This window comes from Pan paniscus, chromosome X (genome assembly GCF_029289425.2).
Source record: "Pan paniscus chromosome X, NHGRI_mPanPan1-v2.0_pri, whole genome shotgun sequence".
NCBI lineage: Eukaryota > Metazoa > Chordata > Mammalia > Primates > Hominidae > Pan > Pan paniscus.
The window spans coordinates 144305573-144332292 of record NC_073272.2 but is presented as its reverse complement, the minus strand read 5'-3'; positions in this window follow the sequence as shown (position 1 = coordinate 144332292).

Below are 26720 nucleotides of genomic sequence, written 5' to 3'. Positions count from 1 at the left end.
AGCACACTGGTCAGATTCACCTCTCAGTAACATGGAGGCAGATACTATAGCGAATATTAGAATGCTGGCTCTCTTGCAGTCATTTGAGCTAGCTAATTGGGTACATAAACATTGCAGTACACGTGTGGGCTGGCAGATATCCAAAGGAGCAGATATGCCTCTCCACTATGTAGATTTAGTGTCACAAGTAACAGACGGCTCCCCTGCCACATCCCACATACACCTGGACAAATTCATAAGATGTCCAGCCATGTGAAAGGCTAGCAGATAGACTACATCAAACTCCTGCCAGTAAACTTGGGACAAAAGTGTGCACCAACACGTGTAGACATTGCCATGGGATTGTTACACACTTTTCTTTGCAAAAATGACAAACCAAACAGCCACCATTAAGTGCTTGGGGCAGCCCAGTGTCATGGATAAATACCCTCGTTGCATTAATAGCAACTGACGTGAGCATTTCACTGAACGTAAGGTACAAGATTGGGAACATGAAAGAGATATAGACTGGAGATTTTTTTTGCCATACAATCCCCAAGTGGAAGGGTTGATTGATAGGAAAAAATGGCATTTTCAAGGAACAACTTTGGGCACTTTCACAATTCAATACCTTGCCTTGGTGGATAAAGGTTTTTCCTCAAGCTTTTAGGAAACTTAATTCAGTTGAGATAAGTACAGGGCTGGCACCCTACCAAGGACTTGGGACGACTTTAAAGGAGTGCCCATTAACCATGGTTGTAAAGAAATTTCAGGCCGGACATGGTAGCTTACCCCTGCAATTCCAACACTTTGGAAGGTGAAAGCAGGCAGATCGTTTGAGCCCAAGAGTTCAAGACCAGCCTGGGCAACATGGTGAAAACCCATCTCTACAAACAAAAAAATACAAAAATGTATGTCTGTATTCCCAGCTATCCGGGAGGCTGAAGCGGGAGAATTGCTTGAGCCCAGGAAGTTGAGGCTGCAGTAAGCCAAGATCACACTACTTCACTCCAGCCAGTGACAAGGGAGACCCTGTCTCAAAAAATAATAAAATAAAATACAACACAATAGATAAATAAATTGAAAAGAAAAAAAGAAAGTTTGCCCAGATACATCTCTACCAGAGCTGATAAAGGGTGAATAGCAAATGTTTTTTAGGACTCCCCAAGATCTTGAGCTGGAGTAGGGGACATTTGAATGGGGGTTGAATTGGCATCTCCCCTTAGGGTGAATAAGATATTTCTTGCCAGGAAGCAAAAAATATCTACTTGGCATAGGTGTTATTGCCTGCTATTGTCTGGATTATTGCTGCAGACTCTTCTACAAGTAGAAAACAAACTGATGTCATCCACAACCTCTTCAAATAAAGGCCCAGGGACCATTGCAAAAAAGAAGGCCATGTGAGATTGTAAGAGCCAGATTAGAGGGGTGGACTGTGGAGGATAAGGTAACTCCATCTTTGAAACTAATCTGCCATGTTAATTTCTAATTAACTCAGGTTACAGGAATGCCTATGAGATTTCCAGTTTATCTCTTGTTCCTTGTGTAAGAATAGGTACTTACCATAAATTCTGCCCTTAGATCAAATTGAACTTGATCAGCTCAGACTTACTGTAAACCCTGCCCTTTGGGCAAATTTCTACCCATTCCCCTGAAGTATGTGTGCCTGTCCCTAGGGTGTATAGTTACTGGGTCTAGTGGGTGATGGTGTGGAGATCTACCTGTTTGAGGCAACCAAAGACCATATTTCTGTTCATAAGTTACCAAATAAAACCACCTTATGACAAGCTGGACTTATCTTTCTTTATTTTTTCTCAGCTCCTCTGCATTTGGGGGTCATTTTACATATACGGCCCTTCACAAAGCATATCTTCTTGGCACTTTTGTTGAAGATGAGTTGGCTGTAAATACATAGATTTATTTAAGGTTCTCCATTCTCTATTTCATCGGAATATGTGTCTGTTTTTATGCCAGTGCAATGCTGTATTGGTTACCAGATCTTTGTAGCATAATTTGAAGTCAGGTAACACATACAGTGCCTTCAGGTTTGTTCTTTTGCTGAAGATTGATTTGGTAATTCTGGGTCTTTTGTGATTCCATATACATTTTAGAATTGTTTATATTTCTGTGAAGAATGTCATCTTTTTTTACTTTACACATTTTTCTTATTGTGGGTACATAGCAGGTGTATATATTTACGGGGTATATAAAATATTTTGATACAAGCATATAATGAATAATAATTACATCAGAGAAAATTGGGTATTAATGACTTCAAACATTTATGTGTGTTACAAATAATCCAATTATACAATTTTACTTTATGAAATTAAATTATTATTGACCACAGTAACCCTGTTGTACTATCAAATACTAGATCTTAATCATTCTATTTTTTGTGCCCATTAAACATCTCTACTCCCCCACCGCCGCCATGATCCCCCACCCCCAATACCCTTCCCTGACTCTGGTAACCATCATTCTACCTTCTGTCTCCATTAGTTCAATTGTGTTATGTTTTAGCTCCTAAAAATAACTGAGAACATGCAAAGTTTGTTGGTTTCTGGTTTATTTTACTAAACAATAACCTCCAATTTCATCCATGTTGTTGCAAATGACGGAATCTCATTCTTCTTTGTGACTGAATAGTACTCCATTCATCTGTTGATAGACACTTAGGATGATTCCAAATCTTTGCTATTGTGAATAGTACTGCAATAAACATGGGAGTGCAGATATCTCTTCCATATACTGATTTCCTTTATTTTAAATATAGACCTAGCAGTGGGATTGCTGGATTATATGGTTCCTCTAGTTTAGATTTTTGAAAAACCTTCAAAGCTGTTCTCCACTGTGGTTGTATTAATTTACATTCTCACCAGCATTGTACAAAAGTTTCTTTTTCTCCATATCCTGACCAACATTTGTTGTCACCTGTCTTTCGATAAAAGCCATTTATACTGGGGTGAGAAGATACCATGCTGTACTTCTGATTTGCATTTCTCTGGTGATCAGTAATGTTCAGCACTTTTGTATACCTGTTTGTCATTTGTATGTCTTCTTTTAAGAAATGTCTACTCAGATTTTTGCCATTTTTAATTCAGATTATTAGATTTTTTCCCTTTGAGTTGTATGAGTTCCTTATATAGTCTAGTTATTAATACCTTGTCACGTGGTTATTTTACAGATATTTTCTCCTGTGGATTGTCTCTTAACATTATTGATTCTTTCCTTTGCTGTGCAGAAGCTTTTTAACTTGACGTAATATTATTTGTCCATTTTTACTTTGGTTGCCTGTGCTTGTAGGGTATCACTCAGGAAATTTTGTGTAGATCAATGTCCTGGAGAATTTCCCCAATGTTCTCTTTTAGTAGTTTCATAGTTTAAGGTGTTAGATTTAATTATTTAATCCATTTTGATTTGATTATTTTTCTTTCTTTTGCCCATTTTGTTTTATTTTTTTTTACATAGTGAGAGATAGGAATCCAGTTTCATTCTTCTGTATATCTATATCCAGTTTGCCTATCACCATTTATTGAAGTGACTGTCCTTTTCCCAATGTCTGTTCTTAAAACCTCTGTTAAGAATGAGTTCACTGTATATGTATAGATTTGTTTCTGGGTTTTTCACTCTGTTCCACTGGCCTGTGTGTTTCTTTTTATTCCAGTATCATGCTGTTTGGATTACTATTGCTCTATAGTATAATTTGAAGGTATGTAATGTGATTCCTCGAGTTTTGTTCTTATTGTTCAGAATAGCTTTGGCTACTCTGGGTCTTTTGTGGTTCAATGTAAATTTTAGCATTGCATTTTCTATTTCTGTGAAAAGCGTCATTGGTATTTTGATAAGGATTGCACTGAATTCATAGATTGCCTTGGGTAGTATGGACAATTTAACAATATTGATTCTTCCAATCCATAAACATGGAATATCTTTCCAGTTTTTTGTGTCCTCATAATTTCTTTCATCAATGTTTTATAGTTTTTATTGCCGAGACTTTTAATTTCTTTGGTTAAGTTTATCCCTAGATATTCAGTGTTACTTGCAGCTATTGTAAATGAGATTACTTTTTAAATTCTTTTTCAAGTTTTTCACTATTGGCATGCTATTGATTTTGTATCTTCCAAATTTACTGAATTTGTTTATCAGTTCTAATATGTTTCTGGTGGAATCTTTTGGTTTTTACAAATATAAGGTTATATTAATGGCAAACAAAAATAATTTCACTTATTCCATTTGAATGCAGATGTCCTTTATATCTGTCTCTATCTGATTTCTCTAACTAGGATTTCCTGTACTATGTTGAATAACAGTGGTGAAAGTGGGTATCCTTGTCATATTCCAGATCTAAGAGGAAAAGCTTTCAGTTTTTATTCATTCAGCATGATACTAGCTGTTGGTCTGCATAAATGACTTTTATTACGGTGATGTATGTTTTTCATATACCTATTTTTTAGGATTTTTGTTAAATTTTACCAAATCCTTTTTCAGCATCAATTAAAATGACTATACAATTTTTGTCCTTCATCCTGTTGAAATGATGTATCACGTGGTTTGATTAGCGTATAGAGAAATATTCTTGCATCCCTTCAATGAATCCAACTTAGTCATAATGAATAATTTTTTAAAGTGTTTCTGAATTTGATTTGTTAGTATTTTATTGAGGATTTTTGCATAAATGCCCATCAGGGTCATTTGTTTTGTTTTGTTTTTGTCTGGTTTTGGTATCAGGGTAATAATAACCTCAGATAATGAGTTTGAAAGCATGTTCTCCTCCTCTGTTTTTCAGAATAGTTAGAGTAGGATTGGTATTAGTTTTTCTTTAAATGTTTAGTAAAATTCAGCAGTGAAGCCATTTGATCCTGGACTTTTTTGGCTGGGAGACTTTTTTATTATGGCTTTAATTTTGTTACTAGTTATTGGTCTGTTCAGGTTTTGGATTTCTTTATGTTTCAATCTTGGTAGGTTGGATGTGTCTAGGAATTTTTCAATTTCTGATAAGTTTTCCAATTTATTGGCATATAGTTGCTCAATGTAATCTCTAGTAATACTTTGATTTTCTGCGGTACTGGTTGTAATGTTTTTTTTTTTTTTTTATCTCTGACGGTACTTAAGTCTTCTGTCACTTTTTTTCATCAGTCTGTCTAAACATTTGTCAATTTTGTTTACATTTTCAAAAACCAATTTTTTGCTTTGTGGGTGTTTCATATTGTTTTCTTTGTTTCAAGTTTATTTATGCTATGATCCTTAATATTACTTTTCTTCTGCTAACTTTGCATTGGGTTTGTTCTTGCTGTTCTATTTCTTTATGATGCATTGTACAGTTTTTTTAGTTTTTTTTTCTTTTCTGATGTAGGCACTTACTGCTATAAACTTTCCTCTTAGTACTGCTTTTGCTGTATCACATAGGTTTTGATATATTGTATTTCCATTATTATTTGCATCAATTTTTTTCATCTTTTTCTTAATTTCTTCATTTACCCACTGGTCATTCAGGATTATACTGTTTAATTTCCACATGGTTGTATATTTTCAAATTTCCTCCTGTTATTGACTTACAGTTTTATTCATTTGTGGTCAGAGAAGATAATTGATATTATTTCATTTTTTTGAATGTTTTAAGATTTGTTTTATTGCCTAGCATATGGTTTATCCTTGAGATTAATTTATGTGCTGAGGAAAAAGGTGTATTCTGTAACCATTGGATCATTGGATTAAATGTTCTGTAAATATTTATTAGGTCTATTTGATCTATACTGAAGATTATGTCCAATGTTTCTTTGTTCATTTTCTGTCTGGAAGATTTGTCCAATGCTGAAAATGGGGCATTGAAGTCTCCAGCTATTATTATATTGGGGTCTATCTTTCTCTTCAGCTATAAAAATATTTGCTTTATGGCCGGGCGTGGTGACTCACGCCTATAATCCCAGCACTTTGGGAGGCCAAGGCGGGCGGATCACGAGGTCAGGAGATCGAGACCATCCTGGCTAACACGGTGAAACCCCGTCTCTACTAAAAATACAAAAAATTAGCCAGGCGTGGTGGTGGGCACCTGTAGTCCCAGCTACTCGGGAGGCTGAGGCAGGAGAATGGCGTGAACCCGGGAGGCGGAGCTTGCAGTGAGCCAAGATTGCGCCACTGCACTCCAGCCTGGGGGACAGAGCGAGACTCCGTCTCAAAAAGAAAAAAAAAATTTTTGCTTTATGTACCTGAGACGTCTATTATTGGGTGCACATATATTTACAATTGTTATAGCCTCCTACTGAATTGACTCCTTTACCATTATATGATGATCTCTGTTTCTTTTTACCAGTTGTTTTCTTGAAATCGATTTCATCTGATGTAGGTATATATACTCCTGCTCTTTTTTGGTTTCCATAGGCATAGAATATTTTCTTTCATTCCTTCATTTTCAGCCTGTGTATGTCTTTGTAAAGTGTGTTTTTTATAAGGAACAGAATATTGGGCCTTTTTTTTTTTAATCCATTCAGCCCCTGTAGTTCTTTTGATAGGAGAGGTTTTCCATTTACATTTAATACTATTATTGATAAGTAAGGAGTTACTTCTGCCAGTTCGTTATGTGTTTTCTGGTTGTTTTCAGATCCTATCTTCCTTCCTTCCTTCCTTCATTTTTATTTTTCTTCCTTCCTATCTAGCTCTTAGTAGAGATAATTCTCTTTGGTTGCATTTTTAATTTCTTGCTTTATATGTTTTGTGTTACCATTTTATTTTTTTAATTTGAGGTTACTATGAGTCTTGCAAATAATATCTTATAACCCATTATTTTAAATTCATGGCAACTTAACACTGATTGCATAAACTAACGAACTATTAGAGAAAACTAATTTTAAAAAACCCTATACTTTAGTTTTGTTCCTCTATTTTTTAACTTTTTGTTATTTCTATTTATTTTATTGTACTGTATATGTTTAGAAATTTTGCAGTTATTGTTTTTGATGAATTCATGTTTTAGACCTTCTATTCCAGGTATGAGTAGTTTACATACCACAAATACGGTGTTATAATGTTTTGTATTTTTATGTACTCACAATTACCAGTGAGTTTTGTACATTTAGATAATTTTTATTGCTCATTAACATCATTTTCTTTAAAATTGAAGAAACTCCTTTAGCATATCTTATAAGATAGATCTGGTGTTGATGAAATTCTTCAGCTTTTGTTTGTCTGGAAAAGTATTTCTTTATCCTTTATGTTTGCAGGATATTTTTGCCAGATATACTATTCCAAGGTAAAAAGCTTTTCCTTCAACATTTTAAGTATGTCATGCCACTGTCTCCTGGACTGTAAAGTTTTCAGTAAAAAGTCTGCTGCCAGACATACTAGAGCACCAATGTATGTTATTTGTTTTATTTATTGTGCCACTTTTAGGATTCTTTCTCTATGTTTGCCCTTTAAGAATTCCATTTTTAAATGCCTTGAGGTAGTCTTCTTTGGGTTAAATGTGCTTGGTATTCTATAATCTTCTTTTACCTGAATATTAGTATCTTTCTCTAGTTTGGGGTAGTTTTCTGTTACTATCTCTTTGAATAAATTTTCTTTCTTTCTCTCTGTTTCTCTGTTTCCTCTTTAAGGCCATCATCTCTTTAGATTTGCCCTTTTGAGGCAATTTTCTAGATCATGTGGGTGTGCTTAATTCATTTTTATTTGTTTTCCTTTTTACCTCTGACTGTTTTTTCAAATGGCCTGTCTTCAAGCTCACTTAGTAATTCTTTCTTCTGTTTGATAAGTTCTGCTATTAAGAGACTCTGATGCATCCTATAGTATGTCAGTTACATTTTTTAACTCTAGAATTCTTGGTAATTTTTAAAAAATATTGCAATGTTGTTTTTAAATTTATCTAATAGGATTCTGAATTCCTTCTCTGTGTTATCTTGAATTTCACTGAGTTTTCACAAAGCAGCTATTTTGAATTCTGTCTGAAAGTTCATATATTTCTGTCTCTCCAGGATCGGTCCATGGTGCTTTTTATTAGTTCATTTGGTGAGGTCACATTTTCCTGGATGGTATTGATGCTTGTGGATATTCCTTGATATCTGGGCACTGAAGAATTAGGTATTCATTGTAGTCTTCATAGTCTGGGTTTATTTGTAGCTGTCCTTCTTGGGAATGCTTTCCAGGTATTTAAAAGGATTTGAGTGTCGTGATCTAAGCTGTTTCTGCTTTAGGGGCCACCTCAAGCCCAGTAACATTGCAGCACTTGCAGACTTGTAGAGATACCACTTGTTTGTACCTATTATTATTGGGAAGTTTTTTCAAGTATTTGAAGAGTCTTGGGTATTGCAGTCTAAGTTTTTAGTTACTGCAGCTGAATCTGCACAAGTGGGCACCCCAAGTTTAGTAATGTTGTGGATCTTGAAGAGTTACAGAGGTACCACCTTGGTGGCCTTGGGATAAGATCCAGAAGAATTCTCTGGATCACCAATTTGAGACTTTTCTTTACTTCCTTTACTTTCTTCCAAACAAATCAAGTCCCTCTCTTTGTGCTGAGCAACCTGGAGCTTGGTGAGGGTTGACCCAAGCACCCCTGTTGCAACCTCCACTGAAACTCTGCTGGGTTGGAGCTGAATCCAGCACAACACTGCATCTTGCCCAAGGCCTGGTGTAACTACTACCTGGCTACCATCTATGTTTGCTCAAGGCCCTAGTGCTCCACAATCAGAAGGTGGTGAAGCCAGCCAGTCTTGTGTCCCTCCTTTCAGGGTGGCAAGTTCTCTGTAGCACTGAGCAGCTCTTAGATGCTATCTAGGAGCCAGGGCCTGGAATCATAAACCTTAGGAAACTATCATTTGGTCTATTCTACTGTGACTGATCAGGCACCCAACCCACGAGACAAATTATTTTTCATTCTTTCCTCCCATTTCCAAAAGCAGAGTGGTCTCTCTCCATGGCCACTGACACCATGGGTCCACAGAGAGTACAGCCTGGCTACCAATCATGTTTACTCATGATAAAGGGCTCTTAAGTCCACTTGTTGTAAATGCTGCCAAGCCTGGGACTCACCTTTCAGGGAAGGGGCCTCCCCTCTGGCCCAGGAAAGGTCCAAAATTCCATCGGATAGTTTCAATGTTTGTCCCCACCCAAATCTCATATTGAATTGTAATCCCCAGTATTGGAGATGAGATCTGTTGGGAGGTTTTTAGGTCATAGAAACAGATCCCTCATAAATGGCTTGTCACCGTCCCCTTAGTGATAAGTGAGTGCTCCCTCTGAGTTCACAGAAGATCTGGTTGTTTAAAAGTGTGTGGCATCTCCCCTCCTCTTGCTTCTGCATTCAACACGTGACATACCTGCTCACACGTTCACTTTTGCTGTGATCTTAAGCTTCCCAAGACCTTCCTAGAAGCCAAGAAGATGCTAGCACCATGCTTTCTCTAAAGCCTGCAAACCATTAGTCAATTAAACTTTTTTTTTCTAAATCACCCAGTCTCGTGTATTTATTTATAGATATTCAAGAATGGCCTAATATAGAAAATTGGTCCAGAGGTGTGGGGCTTTGCTATAAAGATACCTTAAAACATGGAAGCAACTTTGGAACAGGATAATAAGCAGAGCTTGGAAGAGTTTGGAGGGCTCATAAGAGGACAGGAAAAAGAAGGAAAGATTGAAACTTTTTAGAGAATGTTTAAATGGCTGTAACCAAAATGCTGATAGTAATATTGACAGTGAAGTCAAGGCTGAGGAGGTGTCAGATGGAAATGAGGAACTTATTGGAAACCGAAGCAAAGTTCACACATGTTATGCCTTAGCAATGAAATTGCCTTCATTCGTTTTATGCCCTAGAGATCTGCTGAAGCTTGAGATTGAGAGTGATCCCCTAGGGTATCTGACAGAATGTATTTCTAAGCAGCATTTAAGATGTGTCTTGGCTGCTTCTAACAACCTATGCTCAGATGTGGGAGCAAAGAAATGCCCTAAATTTGCAATGTATATATGTAAAAGGAAAGTAGTGTGTAAAAGTTGGGAAAATTGGTAGGTTTGCCATGTGACACACAAAGAAAAAAAAAAGGCTTTTTCAGAAAAGGAATTCGAGCAGGATGCAGAGTAACCACTTGCTAGAAACATTTGCATAACTAAAAGGGGCCAAAACACTAATAGAAAAGACAATAGGAAAAAGGCCTCAAGAGAATTTCAGAGACCTTCGTGGCAGCCCCTCCCAAAACAGGCCCAGAGACCTGGAAGGAAAGAATAATTTCAGGGCCAGGCCTAGGGCCCTGCTGCCCTGTGCAGCCTTGGGATACTGCTCCCTGCATCCCAACTGCTGTGGCTCCAGCCTCATCTCAAAGGTCCCCAGATACAGCTCAGACTACTGCTTCAGAGGGTTTGAACCATAAGCCTTGGAGGCTTCCATGTGGTGTTAAGCCTGCAGGTGCACAGAATGCAAAAATGAAGGAGGCTTTGGAGGCTCTGCCTAGATTTCAGAGAATGTATGGAAACATCTGAGTGTCCAGACAGAAACCAGCTGCAAGGGTGGAGCCCTCACAGAGAACCTCTACTAGATCAGTGTAAAGGGGAAATGCAGGGTTGGAGACCCAACACATAGTCCTCACTTGGGCACTGCCTAGTAGAGCTATGAGAAGGGGCCCATTATTCCCCAGACCGAAGAATGATAGATCCACCAGTAGCTTGCACCCTGCTCCTGGAAAAGCCACAGGTATTCAACTCCAGCCTGTGAGAGCAGTCTTAGGGGCTAAACCCTGCAAAGCCACAGGGGTGAAGCTGACAAAGGACTTGAGAACCCACCCCTTGCTCCTGTGTGCCCTGTATGTGTAACGTGGATTCATATATTACTTCGAAGCTTTAAGATTTAATGACTATTGTGCTGTGTGTCAGACTTGCATGGAGGCTGTAGCCTCTTTCTTTTGGCTAGTTTCTCCCTTTGGGAATGGCAATATTTAAACAATACCTATACTCCTATTGTATCATGAAAGTACATAACTTTTTAAAAAATTTGTAGGCTTATATGTGGAAGAGATTTGCCTTGTCTCAGATGAGACTTTGAACTTTTGAGTTAATGCTGCCATGAGTTAAATCTCCGGGGAACTGTTGGGAAGACATGATTGTATTTTTCAAAGTGAGAAGAACATGAGGGTTGGGAGAAGCCAGGGATGGAATGATATAGTTTGCATATTTGTCCCTGCCCATATCTCATGTGAAATTGTAATTCCCAGTATTGGAGGTGGGGCCTGGTGGAAGGTATTTGGATCATTGGGGCGGATTCCTCATGAATGACTTGACACCATCTTTTTGGTGATGAGTAATCTCTCTCTCTTACTTCACACAGAATCTTGTTGTTTAAAAATGTGTGGCACCTCCCCTGCTATTGCTCCTGCTTTAGTTATGTTATGTGCTTGCTCCCCCTTCATTTTCTGCCATGATTATTAGCCTCCTGAAACCTCCATAGAAGCCCAGCAGATGCCAGGACCATGCTTTGTGTAAATCCTACAGAACTGTGAGCCAATTCAACCTCTTTTTAAATAAATTACCCAGTCTCACGTGTTTCTTTATAGAAATGAAAGAATGGCGTAATACACCATTCAAGAGCCAAGGCCTGGAATTGAAGACCCTAAGAACCTGCTTGGTGTTCTACTCCATTATGGTGGACCTGGTACTAAAGGTGCAGGACAGTCACTTTTACTATTTCTTCTGCTTTTCTCAAGCAGAATAAGTCTCTTCCTGTAGCTATCACAGCTGAAAATGTGATGGGTACCCCCTGAAGCCCACACATCTCAGAGTCTTACCTAATACCCACAGCATATACTACCTGGCTGTTGGTGCTGATTACTCAGGATCTAACTGCTCTTTAATCAGCAGGTGATAAATCCTGCCAGGACTGAGTCCTACTTGTCAAGGAAGAAGGTCCCCTTCTTGCTCAGGGTATGTCCAGAAATATCCTCTGGGAGGTAGATCATGGAAGGGGGCCTTATGATTCTGCCCAGTGCCCTATCCTAGTTGCTAAGCTGGTATTTGGATCATTGGAACAGATCTTTCTGATGCACTTTTTAGTTTGCCAATTGAATTTTTCAGCTCCAGACTTCCTGTTTGATGTATTTTATTATCTCAATTTTTTAAAAAATTACCTGTTGGAATTATGAATTCTCCTTCTGTGTTATTTTGGTTTGTTGAGCTTATCAAAACAGCTATTTTGAATTCCCCATCTTCAGTCAAATACTTATGTCATTCCAGGATTTGTCACTGGTGCCTTATTTAGTCTGTTTGGTGAGGTCATGTTTTCTTGGGTGTTCTTGATGCTTCTAGATCTTTGTTTATGTCTGTGTTTTAACAAGTTAGGTATTTATTCTCAGAGTTTGGGCTGGTTTGTACCCATCTTTCTTGAGAGCACTTTCCTAGAATTTAAAGGAAATTGAGTATCATGACCTAAGCCTATGGTTACTGCAGCCATTTTAGCACTAGGGGGTGCTGTAAGCCCAGTAACTCTGCAACACTTGCAGACTCCTAGATACACAGCCTTGGTGGACTTGAGGAAAACAAGGAAGACTTCTCTGGGTTTTCAGGTGATGTCTCTCACTCTCTTTCTCCCATGCAAAAGGAATCTCTTTCTGTGATGAGCTGCCTGGAGTTTGGGAAAAGGAGATGTGGGCACTTTTGTGGCCCCGAAACATGGCATCTTAATGGGTCCCACCAGAAGTCCTTAGCTTCCTAGGCCAGCACAGTAGTGGGGCTCACCCAAGCCCTGTGGTCTCTACTCTCTGGCTGTCCCCGATGTTTATGCAAGGGCCAAGGCCTCTTTAGTCAGCAGGTCATGAATACTGCTGGCACTGGGTCTGTTCCACCAAGGCAGCAAATCACCTTCTGGCCCAGGGTAAGTTCAAAAACACCATCCAGGAGCAAAGGCCTAGACTTACGGGCAACAAGAATCTGCCTGGTGCTTTATTTTACTGTGGCTGAACTTGTACCCAAATTACAAGACAAAGTCCTCTGTAATCGTCTCTCTCTTTTCCCCAGGTGGAAAGAGTCTCTCCCTGATTGCACTGCCTGGAGTTAGGGGGGAAATGATGTAGGCAATGCTGTAGCTACCACAGTTGGTGTTGTATTGGGCCACACACCAAGCCCATTGACTCTAAGACCAGTGCAGCACCAAGGCTTGCCCAGGGACTGTAACCTTGTGGCCTGACTGCCACTCAAATTTATTCAAAGCCTCAGGCCACTTCAATTAGCTGGTGGTGAAGACTTCTGGGACTGGGGTTTCTCCTTTTGGGGCAAAGGATTCCTCTTTGGCCCTGGTCTGGTATAAATGCTCTCTCTGTGGGTGCCCGCAGAATTCTGCCGTTTTGTGTTCCAGTGTGACATAGTAACACTGAGTTCCAATGTAAATTTCCACACTCACTTTGCTCTCCCTCCCCCAAGCATACAAATTCTTTCTTCAGACTGAACTTTCTAGGGTTGCAGGATGGATGATGTAGGCAACTCAAGACTATCCTTCCTACCATCTTCAATGTCTTTTTAAAATTATGATGTTAAAACAAAGTACTGTGATTGTTCACCTGATTTTTTGGTTCTTATGGCGGTGCTTTCTTGCTGAATAGTTGTTCAATTTGGTGTTCCTGTGGGGTCATGTTTACTGGAGGGTTCTATCGAACCATGTTGTTCTACCTCTCCTCTCAAGCCTATATCTATTTTCCCCTATAACGTTCTGTGTTCTGTATAAGGGAGTATGTGTATGCTTATATTTATGACTGTGTGTGTGTGTGTGCACTTGTAGATGTTTGTAGTACTTATAGTTTTCCTGTGTTTTTGCCAATAAAATACGGATTTTTATTATGGTTTATAGAGCACGAATAAGGGTGAAAATAAAAGGTATTTGATACTGTATAAAATAATTTTATTCTAAAATGTCAGCACTGTTTTTATTTGTCTTAAAAAGCTTACCTATTATAAAAAGCATTTTCAAATGATAAATTTCTAATTAGGTATAGTGAAGCTATTTGATGTGGGTGGAATAATTTGAAATAATGATTTGTCTCATTGTCTATTGTATAATTCTGTTTTATATGTGTGAATATCTCTGTGGAACTTAATGGGGATATTTGTGAGTGACATGAAAATAACACAAATTATTTTGAAGCATATTAGAATAAAAGATAATTCTGATGACAGACAATATATAAAAAAAGAAAGGGAGAGAAGGAAAGACCTGTTTGATTTTTATCAGGTCCCTATATACATTTCTTCTTACCAAGTATTGGAAAAGAAAGATTTTCGTGCCTGATTGAGTCTAATAAATCCACAGACATCCTGATGAGTCAAAATTCAAAATATTATTTTGGAAAAACTATCTTTAAAAATAACAGCATTGTTGTATCATGAGGCACAGTGTGTTTTCCATGCTTATATTTGAGTTATTACAATTCAGGATTTTTACATATGACTAATTTAGTAGCAAGTTTATTTTATGAGAAATATGTTATATTCTAGACAGATACTTTTTCCTATTCAGCCATCTTATAAAAATTTTTATGCTATCGTAAGTTATCAAACAATAAAATCATTTTATTGCATTTGAGAACAGGCACATAACATACTGGAATTTGTGAGTCAGAGAATATGATTTGTACAGAACAAAATATGTTACAAAAATTCTCATGTATTCTGTTTGCCAATCTAAGGCTATTTCCAAAAGTAAGACTCAAGGCCTTCATTTCATATTGTGCTACGTAACATCTGGATTATGTTTAATTACATGAGGAGAGCAAAGTGATCTAAAATTCTTTATATTCTATACAGAGACATATGTTAGGTCCTTTTAATTCAAAATTTTTATCTGCTTTGTTTATAACATTCCAAGATAATAAACAAGTCCCGCTCACTTACACATTCAGTGGCTGGAGGCTAATATGTCATGTGAACGTGCCAGGAGATGTTGATATACCTGGTGATGGCCATCTTGCCACATTAACTATTTTAATTGAGGTTACTCCTTTGCATTACATCAATGATAGGGAATAGTCTGCCTCACTAGCACCATTTCACAGCTGGAATGATGATGCTGAGTGATAGTTCTCAGAAACATTTGGTTAGGCTAATTTCTATTATAAACAGATTCCCGGAAACACACACAGACACACACACACACACACACACACACGCACACACACACACACACACTCTGTCTCTCTCTCTCTCTCTCTCTCTCTCTTCTTTTTAAATTCGCATTTGTTTAGTCCTGCCTGTACTCTTTGCCAATAATTCTACCAGCTGGCCTGTGGGAGATGTTTGCAAAAATGTTTGAAGTTCCCTTCTTTCTCCTCTAAACCTTTGTTTCACCACAATAATGAACGGGACAAATGTTCACATTTTCCAAAGGTTTATCATTTGCAAGAAAAACACAAAAGCTCAAGTAAAATGAGTGTTCACTTGCTGGGAGACAGCCAAGTACAAACAGATGTTTAGCTTTTGTGGATTAACTTTTTGGTTTCTGAGTTTGACTGTAGAAGGACACTTTGTGCTTTTAGAGATGGATTGATCCGTAGTATCGGCATTCTACCTCATAAAAGGCATAATTTCCCAGCCATATCCTGACCTATAATTTACCAGCCATATCTTGGCCCATCCAAATGGTAGTGAACTTCTTGTCGTTTCAGTGTCTAAAAGCAAAATTGTGTATCCTCCCAGGTGATTATAGTGAAATCAGCCTTTGACAGAAGGGCTGGATCCTGCTTCTTTGCAACTAATCCCTCCTGTGAGCCTAGGGAATTATATCCCCTCCCTAGGTATTAATTTCCTGTGTTATTAGAATACCATTTAAGATAATGTAAGTCCAAATTCTCCGAATGTATGTTAATTCTCATGGGGAAAATATTGACAGTCGAAAGTTCATTGGAAATAAACTCTTAATAGATGAAATCACCTTTATTCTTGTTATCAATCTGGACAACTTAATTTATACACCTTGCGGAGATTTTTCAAAAGAGTCCCCCCTCCAAAAAAAAAGTCAGTGGGAAAAAGAGGCAGCTAGATACTATGAGCAGGCTCTGGAACCAGACGGCTTGTGTGAAGATCTATTTCTTCTTACCAGCTGTGTGACCTTGGGAAAATCACTTAAATTGTTCAGAAACTTGAGAAGCCTCAGTTTATTCATCTGTAAAATGGATATAGTGATAGTACCTACCACAAAGAATTGTTGTGAGGTTTAAATGAGTTAATACATAGGACAAAGTGTAAGTCCTTAGAAAAGATAACTATAATTTCTCCATAATGTTATTTGACAAATCAAGAAATTAGAAAGCATACAGAGATTTATGAGATAAAGGCAGGCTCCAAGATAAAGAAATGCAATCATGTCACATATACTCTTATTGAACTTTAGCATCTTTGAATTATGATCTAATACTACCACCACTATTTTCTCACAGTATACAATGCAGGAAACATTTCTTCTGGGCCTACTGTGTGTCAGGCTCTGATTCACATGATGACATGTGCTCTCTGTAAGAGGGGAAATTGAAAATACTGATATTGTACGATGGACTCAAATAGTTTGCTATGGTGCCCACAGTAGTTCAACATGCAGCCCAGTTGCATTTATTAAAATGTTAACTATAAACTCATCTTCATTTAACTCAAATACAACAATATTATTGAATACATTTAATTAACAAGGAAATTGGGAAAGCTGAACGATATGGTTTGAATCTGTGTCCCCTCCCAAATCTCATGTTGAATTGTAATCCCCAGTGTTGGAGGTAGGGCCTGGTGGGAGGTGACTGGATCCTGGGGGTTGATCCTTTGTGAATGGTTTAGCACCATCACCTCGGTGGTGTATTCATGAGAGTAAGGGAGTTCTCACGAGAGCTGCTTATATTAAAGTGTGTAGCCTCTCCCCCCACCTCGCTCTCTCTTGCTCCTGCTCTGGTCATGTAAGACATGCCTGCTTCCCCTTCTGCCATGATTATAAGTTCCCTGAGGCCTCCCTCAAAACAGAGGCCACTATGCTTCCGGTAAAGTCTGTAGAACCATGAGCCAATTAAATGTCTTTTTCTTATACATTATCCAGTCTCATGTATTTTGTTATAGCAGTGCAAGAATGGAAAAATATACCTAATTCTTAATTTTGTAATTAAAATATAGTTTATAATTTATATTCTAATAATTAGTAAATGTTTGAGGTACTAAATATTAATCAGTATAGCCTTTTTTATATTTCAGAACTAATCAGCTGGTCATGAAAGGAGATACACATATATTTTTCCCATATACCAGTAATAGCCATTTTAAAGTATATTTTAAAAATTCCGTTGGTAACAGTGACCTAAACTCTAAACTTTCATAAATCATAAATAAGCTTGACAATGAGTATGTGAGATCTTAAAAGAAAATGCTATAAATCTTTGTTGAATTTATCAAGAAAGCATGAATAAATGATGAAGCATATTATGATGTCGGACTGGGGATCCCAATATTTTAAAACTGTTGTTTCTCTCCAAAGTAATTTATAAATTTATTGAAATTTTAATGAAAATAATAACATAGTTTGAAACTTCACGGTTGAATCCAAAAGATCATATAGAAAAACAAATGAGTGAGAACTGTCAAAATATTTTTATTTTATGAGGGGAATTGACCTGTAAGATGAGAAAACATACTAAGAAAGTAATTTAAGCTGAGTAGTACTGCTACACAAACTAACAAGTAGATCAAGGGAATAATTCAGAAACAGATTTTTGTGTTTGTGAAAATTTATTATAACCTATTTTAAATCAGTAAAAAAAGGTGGTTTATTATTCTTTTGATAATTAGAAATAATTGTGTTGGGACAATTGGATATCTATATATAAGAAAGTTTCATTTTGTATTTTATGTCATACCCTCTAAAATATTCTAGTAAAATTAAATATTTTAGTTAAATACATATATATATACACATATATACTCAAAATTATATAATCTTTGTAAAGAAAATACTTTTCTAAGAAAACAAAATCTATAATAAACAGATGAACAGATATGCTTATTAATTAAAAATATTGTACATCAAAATATACAATGGGCAAGGTTAAATATTGTAGTCACTGCAAACATGAAGTATATATAACAGAGAAATGATAAATATCACAATATACAGTGAATTTATATTGATAAGCAAGAAAAGAATGAGTAGCTCAAAAGCAAATGAGCAAAGGATAAGAATAGAATAGAAACATACACACACACACACAGACACAGTCAATAAACTTTTTAAAAGACATTCTACTTCAATAATAATCAAATAATGAAAAGTAACATAGCTACAAAAAGAGAAATAATGTAACCATGAGATTATTGTTTTTCACTTATTGTTTCAGCAAATAATGAGGAAAAATGATTTCTTCCAGCTCTAAGTTTTCAAGATACTGCAGAATTAAGTATTCTTATTAACTCTTTTAGTGAGAATATAAATTAATACAGTTTTGGAGGGGTTAATTTGACAATACTTTTTAAAACTAAAATTCCCCTATTCTTTTAGTCAGTATTTCTACTTGTATGCATCTATCTTATAAAACTACTGTGTACAGAGGGTAATAGACAAGGGTGGTTTATTCTTCTTTTAATAATTAAAAATAATAGGAAATAATGTTATGTTCAACAGTAAGAAACTGACTAAAGGAATTGTGGCGTATCCATACAAAGGCAAACTATACAGTCATTAACAAGAATGAGGTAAAGACATATATACCGTCATAAAAACCTGATCACAGTACATATTTAAAAATAAATTACAAAACAGTATGCATAGTATAATCCCTTTGAAATATGCTATTAATAATATATGTTTGAATATGTATAAAAAGAAAAATGGAGAAATATGAACCATTAATCCTATTAGCGATTGTCTTTCTGGGGTTGTAAGGATGTCACTCCCACATTATGTATTTTTATAATGTTTGAATTTTTATCACAAACATATAAATTTAAGAACAAAAATAACTAGGGTGAAAAATAAAAATGCCTTCCATGACCATTATTCCTGCCTCAGCAGGGCACATATCTCCTCAAGATAGTTCAGAAGGTTAAATAATAAGAATTCTAGATCCCTTAGAATGTCATTGATGGAACTGAAGAGGCCTTTGCTCACTGCTGCCTCTCTTCCCATAAGTCACCATTCAATTTTCACACGTAGGTAGGATAGTAACATTGTTGACTAAAGTAAGGTGTGAGAGAGTAGCTTCTGTCCTGTATAAAGTACCCAGCAAGAGGATAAATACTGATTTTCTTTATCCCACGGGTAACTGGTGACTCAGAATGGGTCTTACTGGCAGTTTCTACTGTGGTTCAGACAGTTTTCCATGGACAAAACTTCTCACAGGAAAGAAGCATTTACTATTCAGAGTCACACTATGAATGAGGTGGACCCCTCACCTCTCCTGCTTCTCCAGTCTCTTGAAGTCAGGTCAGGAGTGGCCAGAGGATGTAGACTTCAGAAGCCTGACAGCTCTAATTTGACAAATCAGAGGACTCTGTGTGGATAAGAGATGTGAGAATGGACATGTCACCTCAGGCCACCAGGTCTGTCTTTTCTAACCCTATAATCTGAGTGTTCAGAGGCTTAGGAGCTGATTCAAATCAGTGTGCCTGTCAGTGTGCCTCAGTGGAATGGGCCTGAACTCTTGGGCGCAGAGAACTCCATATCAGAAAGCTCATCGTTTAGCATAGTCACATGGCAAAAGCCCACGTGCCCACCCCTGGAAGCCCCCCCGGAGTCACCATGCTAGGGGCTGCCGTGATGGGGCCAGATCGAGTCACCCACCACCAGGGTAGCAATGTAATTGGGCGTGGAGGGGTGGGCGGAGTAGAGTCCCAAGGCATATCTGGGCCCAGAGTGGTGCCATGCTCCACAGAGCTGGCTGGAGCCAGGAGCAGGTAGGATCTTCACCCTCCTGGGCACAGCTGCAGCCGCATCTCACTCCAGGCAGTGGAGGAGAGACTTGGCTCAGAAGTAGTTGACTGGCCTCTGTGAAGGTTGTAGGGTGGAGAATGGGGTATTAAGGTATGTGTTAAAACTGAAAAGCTAGAACATTGGGAGAGAAAATGTGCATGGAAGGATCACCCTGAGAGAAACAGGGGAGAGTACTTACAGCGTGATGGAGTGTCCTGGGGCCTCAGATGAATCCGAGTTCCCAATGAACAGAGTGTTCAATGGAAAGGAAGGTGATGAAGGCACTATGTCACAGTGAGAAGAAAGAAAGGGAGGACCATGGCCTGCTCTGTGGGAGACTGTTGCTTTTATTAGTCTTCAAATGCCCTCACAATGACCACCTCCCATTGGTCTTCAGGTTGTTTCACAAAGACCTTGTGCTAATGCAGTGGTTTCAACCAGGAACAATTTTGCCTCTATCTCTACAGGATATTATTTGGTGATGTTTGCACACAAATTTCGTTGTCAATACTTGGGAGATGCCACTGGAAATTAGTGAGTAGAGGCCAGGAATGCTGCTAAACACCATGCAGTGCACAAGATATCCCCCACAACAAATAATTATCTAGCCCCAAATTTCAATTGGATTGAGGTTGAGAAATCCTGCACTAAACATTTCCTTTGACTCAGTTGAAATACTCAAGAAATTCTTCTATGGAATGCTAGAGTTCACCGTGGTATGTTATGGGCCCTGTTTATAACAGACTAAGTTTATCTACTCAAATCTTGGGTGTTAAGGGGAATTATAGGCCCTTCTGTTATAAACAGAGAAATCTTGACAAGGGGATTTTTATCTCTTTCCTCTAGAGTCACAGGACAGCGAAAGATTTTGGAAATAATGATGTGAAAAATAATTCTATTTTTTCAGTAAGATTCAGAAGCTTATATTTTCTTGGAGGGATTATACAAAGATGTGACTTCCCATTAATTTCTTTATTGGTCCAGAATTAAGAGATTACTTAGGCTCCAGAATAAGAATCTTATTTTATGCATTTAATCCCAGGATGTGACTGATCTGCTCTGTTTTCTATTGTTGCATAACAAAGTACAACAAATTCAGTGGCTTCAAACAATCTCCATTTATTATCTCACAGTTTTCATGGGTCAGAAATACAGGAAAAGCATAGCTCAGTCCTCTGCTCAGGGTTTCCAAGGATGAAATCAGGATGTTGGCCAAATTGTTTCTCATCTTAGCGTTAGAGTGATCTTTTAACTTAAAAATGAGGCTGGGCGAGGTGGCTCGTGTATACAATCCCAGCACTTTGGGAGGCCAAGGTGGCTGGATCACCTGAGGTCAGGAGTTCACGACTAGCCTGGTCAACATGGTGAAGCTCTGTCTCTACTAAAAATACAAAAAATAGCTGCATGGTGGCATGTGCCTATAATTCCAGCTGCTTGGGAGGCTGAGGCGGGAGAATCACTTGAACCCAGGAGGCAGAGGTTGCAGTGAGCCAAGATTGCACCACTGCACTCCAGCTGGCCTGGGCAAAGAGTGAGACTCCATCTCAAAATAAATAAATAAATAAATAAATAAATAAATACTTTTAAAAAATGGTCAGTTACAGAATCAAGTTCCTTGTGGTCGTAGAACTGAGATATCCCTTTTCATCTTGGCTGCCATTCCGGAGCTACTCTCAGCTCCTGAAGCATCTACGGTTCCCCGCTACATGGCTCTCTCACAGGCCTACTCACATTATGGCGTTTGCTTCTTCAAAGCTAGCAGGAGAATTTCTCACTATGATGGCAGTGGCAGCCTGTCCAAGGTGGTCACTGACATCATGCCAGCTGTAGCAGGGAGGCACAGATGGTGGCAGCAGGAATGGCTGTAGGAGCAGAAGTGGTGGTGGTGGGTCCCCTGTGCCCCGCATCCCTGAGGCAGCCGACTGTGCCACCCCCACCCTCATATAGCCCCAGAGCCTCTGCCGTGGTATCAGCCTCGCTCCCCACCCTGTCTTGGGAACCTGCAAGCACCTTGCTGAAGACACATCCAGGACTGGTGGGGCCACCCCTGAAAGCATCGAGTTTGTTTCTGCAGAGTTGGCTGGGGCCAGTGCCACCTGAACCTTGCCTGCTGCTGTTGCAGGGAAAATGCAGAGAGAAGGTGGGAAATCCCCGGATCCCACCCCTGGGAGCCCCCCTGGAGTCCACCATGCTAAGAGCTGCCATGATGGGGCCAGATCGAGTTACCCACCAGCAGGGTAGCAATGTGGTTGGGCATGGAGGGGCTGGCAGTGTAGGGCCCCAAGGCGGATCTGGGCCCAGGGTGGTGCCATGCTCCACAGAGCTGGCTGGATCCAGGAGCAGGTAGGATCTTCACCCTCCTGGGCACAGCTGCAGGCACCCAAGTCACAGCTGTGGACCTGGGCCTCCATGTGCTCTCGGGGGCCAGTAGCAGGCAGGAGTCCTGCCATCCCAGGTGCAGCTGCAGCTGCCCTGCTACAGCTGTGGATCCAGGCATCTCTGTACTTTTAGGCACCTGGGAAGACTATCCCCTTGCTCCTTCAGGCTTAGAGGTGTCTTCTCCTGCTGCCTGGCCTCTCCCTATCCCCGGCTCCTGCTCCAATCTCAGAGCAGGGTTGGAGCCAAGTCCAGGCACTGTTGCAGCCTGGCCAGGTGTGCACGTGCTTGGGACAGTGCTGACACACTAGGCCTCTGCCACCTCAGCCTCCTCCAGACTTGGGCACCGACAAGCATGGGAGGGAGGCTGAGGTGGATGCTTAGGGCAGCTTGGCACTGGCCTGCAGGTGCCCCTTGGCATGAACAGCCCAGGAGCCATATACAGCAGCAGGAGGCAGACAGGCTTCTGGGTGGAAGGGGGCAGGTCCCCCGTGAAATCTCACCTTCAAGTCAGGGAGGGCTTGAAGCCTGGGACTGGGCTGCCAGTCCCACGGACCAGAGTGGAAACTTGTGGTGCTCTTTCTGGGACTGCCCATGGCTGCTCATGGACCAATCAGCACACACCTTCTCCCCTCTGAGGCCCATAAAAGCCCCAAGCTCAGCCAGACTCAAAGAGACAATAGGACGACCTACCTGCAGAGAAGAGCTACCATCTCTGCTGAGAGCTGAATGCTTGTTGGGATGACCTTCCCAGCAGAGAGGAGCTATCCTATATGCTGAGAGCTGAAAACTTGTTGGGACAAACTGCCTAGTAGAGAGGAGCTATCCTATATGCTGAGAGCTGAAAACTTGTTGGGACAAACTGCCTAGTAGAGAGGAGCTACCCTCTCTGCTAAGAACTGAACACTCATTGGGACACCCTGGCTATGGAGATGGGCTACCCACTGTAGGTCTCCTCTGAGCTGTTCTATTACTTAATAAAGCTCCTTTTCATCTTGCTCTCCCTCCACTTGTCTGTGTACCTCATTCTTCCTAGACACAGGACAAGAACTCAGGAACCACTGAATGAAGGGGCTAAAAGAACAGTAACACAACCAGGGCTGAAACATGCCCCTTGCTTGCCACATTGCAGATGACAAGAAGAAGAAGAGAGAGAAGGAGAGAAGTGCTGTGGCCCTTTGGGGAGCCTAGACCTTGGAGCTCCTTGAGCAAGGGTTATGACACCTTCTTTAGGGCTTTGCAGTTCCTGGCATCTCCAAGCTTTTGGGTGTCACTGCATGCCCTGGCGTCAGCTGTGGAAGCTTCTTATGGTATGCCTGGTCCAGCCACAGCCTTGAAGGGAGCCGGAGCCCATGCTGGCACCTGGAGCTGCCTGCCCCACTGCAGCCAGTGTGCCTGGCTGTGTGCAGCAACTGGACCCCATGCTCGCTCACACACCCCTCATTGCTCCGTGCCTTGGAAGATGTGGGATCCAGGCTGGTAGCATAAGCCAACCACAGCCTGCCAGGCCGAGTGGGCAGAATGAGTCCAGCAGGCCAGAGCAAAACTCAGGCAACGGCACCACTGGCCACAGAGGTTTCTGGCTGCTGAAGTGACACCCACAAAGATCCTGTAACAACTCCATTCTGCTAAAATGGAATATTTTATAATGTAATATAAGCACTTGAGTGACTCTGCCATCACCTTTGCCATATTTGATTGGTTAGAAGGAAGTCACAGGTTCTGCCCATAAGAAAAAGACTGAATTATACATGGACATGTGCCTCATTGAGTGCCATCTTAGAGAATGCTGCCTAACGCAAAATCTTTCTTCTACAATTTACTCTTCCCCAGGTCAGCTATAGATTTTGGCTTGTAATTCTGCTATCTTGGTGAGAGTATTCTAATCTGGCCGGCCAATAAATGTAGATTACATTTGGAGGTTGCAAAAGACCTTGCAGGACCAACTGAAGAGAACAGCCTTCTCACCTCCCTTTTGTGGGGGCCTGGACTTTTATTGCTACTGCCTCCTGATACTGTCACATTGTTTTCTCTGCTTAAAAAAATTAATCGAGAAATAATAAATAAAATATGGGTCTATCAGAAGCTGGTGCTAAATTGTTGGCATGGGTGAACTTTCTCAATGAAGAATGAAAGGCTTACAGCCCTTGGAGACCAGTTTCTCTTTTCCTAGGTGTCTCAAGAAGAGCTGCATAAGCTATTATTTTCAAATCTTGAATGTTGCTTTTGGTTTTCAATTACTTTCTAAGAAAGGCAAAAATAAAAATGTATCCTGACATTTTAAGCATTTCCTGGCAACTGATTCTTAAATTATTTATAGATTTGCTGTCTTATTTAATTAACCTTTTTTGTTTGTTTGGCACCAAACAAACTGTATGGTTGTTTTCTTGTCTTCCTGTTGTGCCTGAGCTCTGATATTCCAGACAGTATTTGAAATAAATCTTATAACTCTGATGTCTCGAAGTAGGCAGCAGAGATACCTGGCAGGTCAGTGCTACTGTTTCTTTCACTGCATAGCACTAACACACTCTAAGCTCACTTTTCACATAACTGGTAATGGTCTGTACCATTTGTTGTGTACTGTACTATAGATTAGCTATCAAGTCTCTCGGGATAATTCCCTTCGTTTTGACATAAACTGATTTAGCAAATATAAATCTCAGCCCATATATTCAAGTGTGCAAAAAAAATCATTTTTAAAATTTTCCTTAAATCAACTTAATGCTGGCATTGAGGCCACATGTTTCCGGGTTGGTATGAAATTCCATCTCAATCATTATTGTGATGTTGTTCTTCACTGAGAATAGTGGGAGAATTTAGAAGGCTTTAGTTTGCCTCAGAAATAATAATTATAACCACCAACAACATGACCACCACCACCACCACCACGACAGCTCCTCTATATATAGCAAGTGCTTTGTGCCAGGCACTGTTGTATGCAATTTAAGTGAAGGGAATGGATGGTTCATTATTGTGGGCACTAAGTCTTGTTTCAGAACTCTCTGTTTAAGGACCCTTAGACTTAACTTTTACTAACTGAGGGTGGGGCAGAATTGCTCCCTTTTCAGTGGACTTCTCTCTCTTGCTTTTCTGTCTTAATCTGTTTGCGCTGCTTAGAACAAAATGCCGTAAACTGAGTAGCTTAAAAACAACAGAAATTTATTTCTTACATTTCTAGATTCTTGGAAGTCCAAGATAAAGGACCAAGAAGATTCAATGTCTAGGGAATGCCCTCTTTCTTGTAACTGGCGCCTTCTATTTGTTTCTTCACATATCAGAAGGGCCAAGGGATCTCTGAGGTCTCCTTTATGAGGGCACTAACCTCATTCATATGAAGGCACCACCCTCATGACCTAATTATCTGCCAAAGGCCTCACCCTCTAATACTATCACATTAGGAATATGCTCCTTCCAGAACACAAACTCCAATAAAATAGAACCTTCTTTATTTTTTTCACTTGGCCTGTTTAACTTTTCTAGACAAGGACTTACACAACCATGATGTGGTATGTTATAGTATGTTATGTTAGGCTGATATGATGTGATTTTGAAATGAAGCTTAAGACAATCTGGCAAAACAAACTTTAGCATTTATTTATGTATATTTTATATATATATATATATTAAATTTTCTCTATCCTACTCACCACCCTCATCACATTTCAGCCAGTGATCATCATAGATTCTTTCAATCTTAGGTTCTTAGAGAATATGTAGCCCAATATTTTCAGTTTAATGTTGAAAAGCTAAGATTTGAACAGTTGACCTGCTCAAGGGCACATAGAACATTGACTGAAGAGCAGGAACACTTGGATTTCATATGAAAATGGGGTGGAGATGGAGTAGGCAAGGAAGGAAACAGTGGTGTAGCAAAGACCAATTGAAACAAGTTCTTATAATGGTATCTGATTCTTTAGTTTCCCAACAACCCTGCAACTTAATTTTATTGTGTCTAAAAGATTTTAAAGGATAGAGAAAAAGAGCTAATACTCAGAGTTTGACTTATCTAAAGTCAATTGGCTGCATAAAAGTAGTATAGATTCTGACTTAGGTCTGTTGGGCTCTGTAATCAGCTGAATTGTATCTCCTAAAATTCATATGTTGAAGTGTTAAAATCATGTAATTGTTTTCTGAAAGAGGAATCCTTACTTGTATCAGTCACTACACATTTGTAATTTTGCCTACTTTTTCTAAAAGAACAAACTTATTCCTTTTTTCTCTTTTGAAAACATTACTATAAGCTTAGAGACATGTGAAAATCTTCAACAAGATTGTAGTATACAAGCTATGTCATCCATGTAATGATTTAGCTCTGAGTGGCTCTTGAATAAGATTTTAATCTATAGATGTGGGTGATGTGCGGTTCATTGTGTATTATGCTTGGCAAATTTTAAAAGATACCTTAAGGTACTGCTGATTGACAATTGAGATGTTATTCATTTGAAGAAGAAAGGTGTATTAGTGTGCTGTTAAT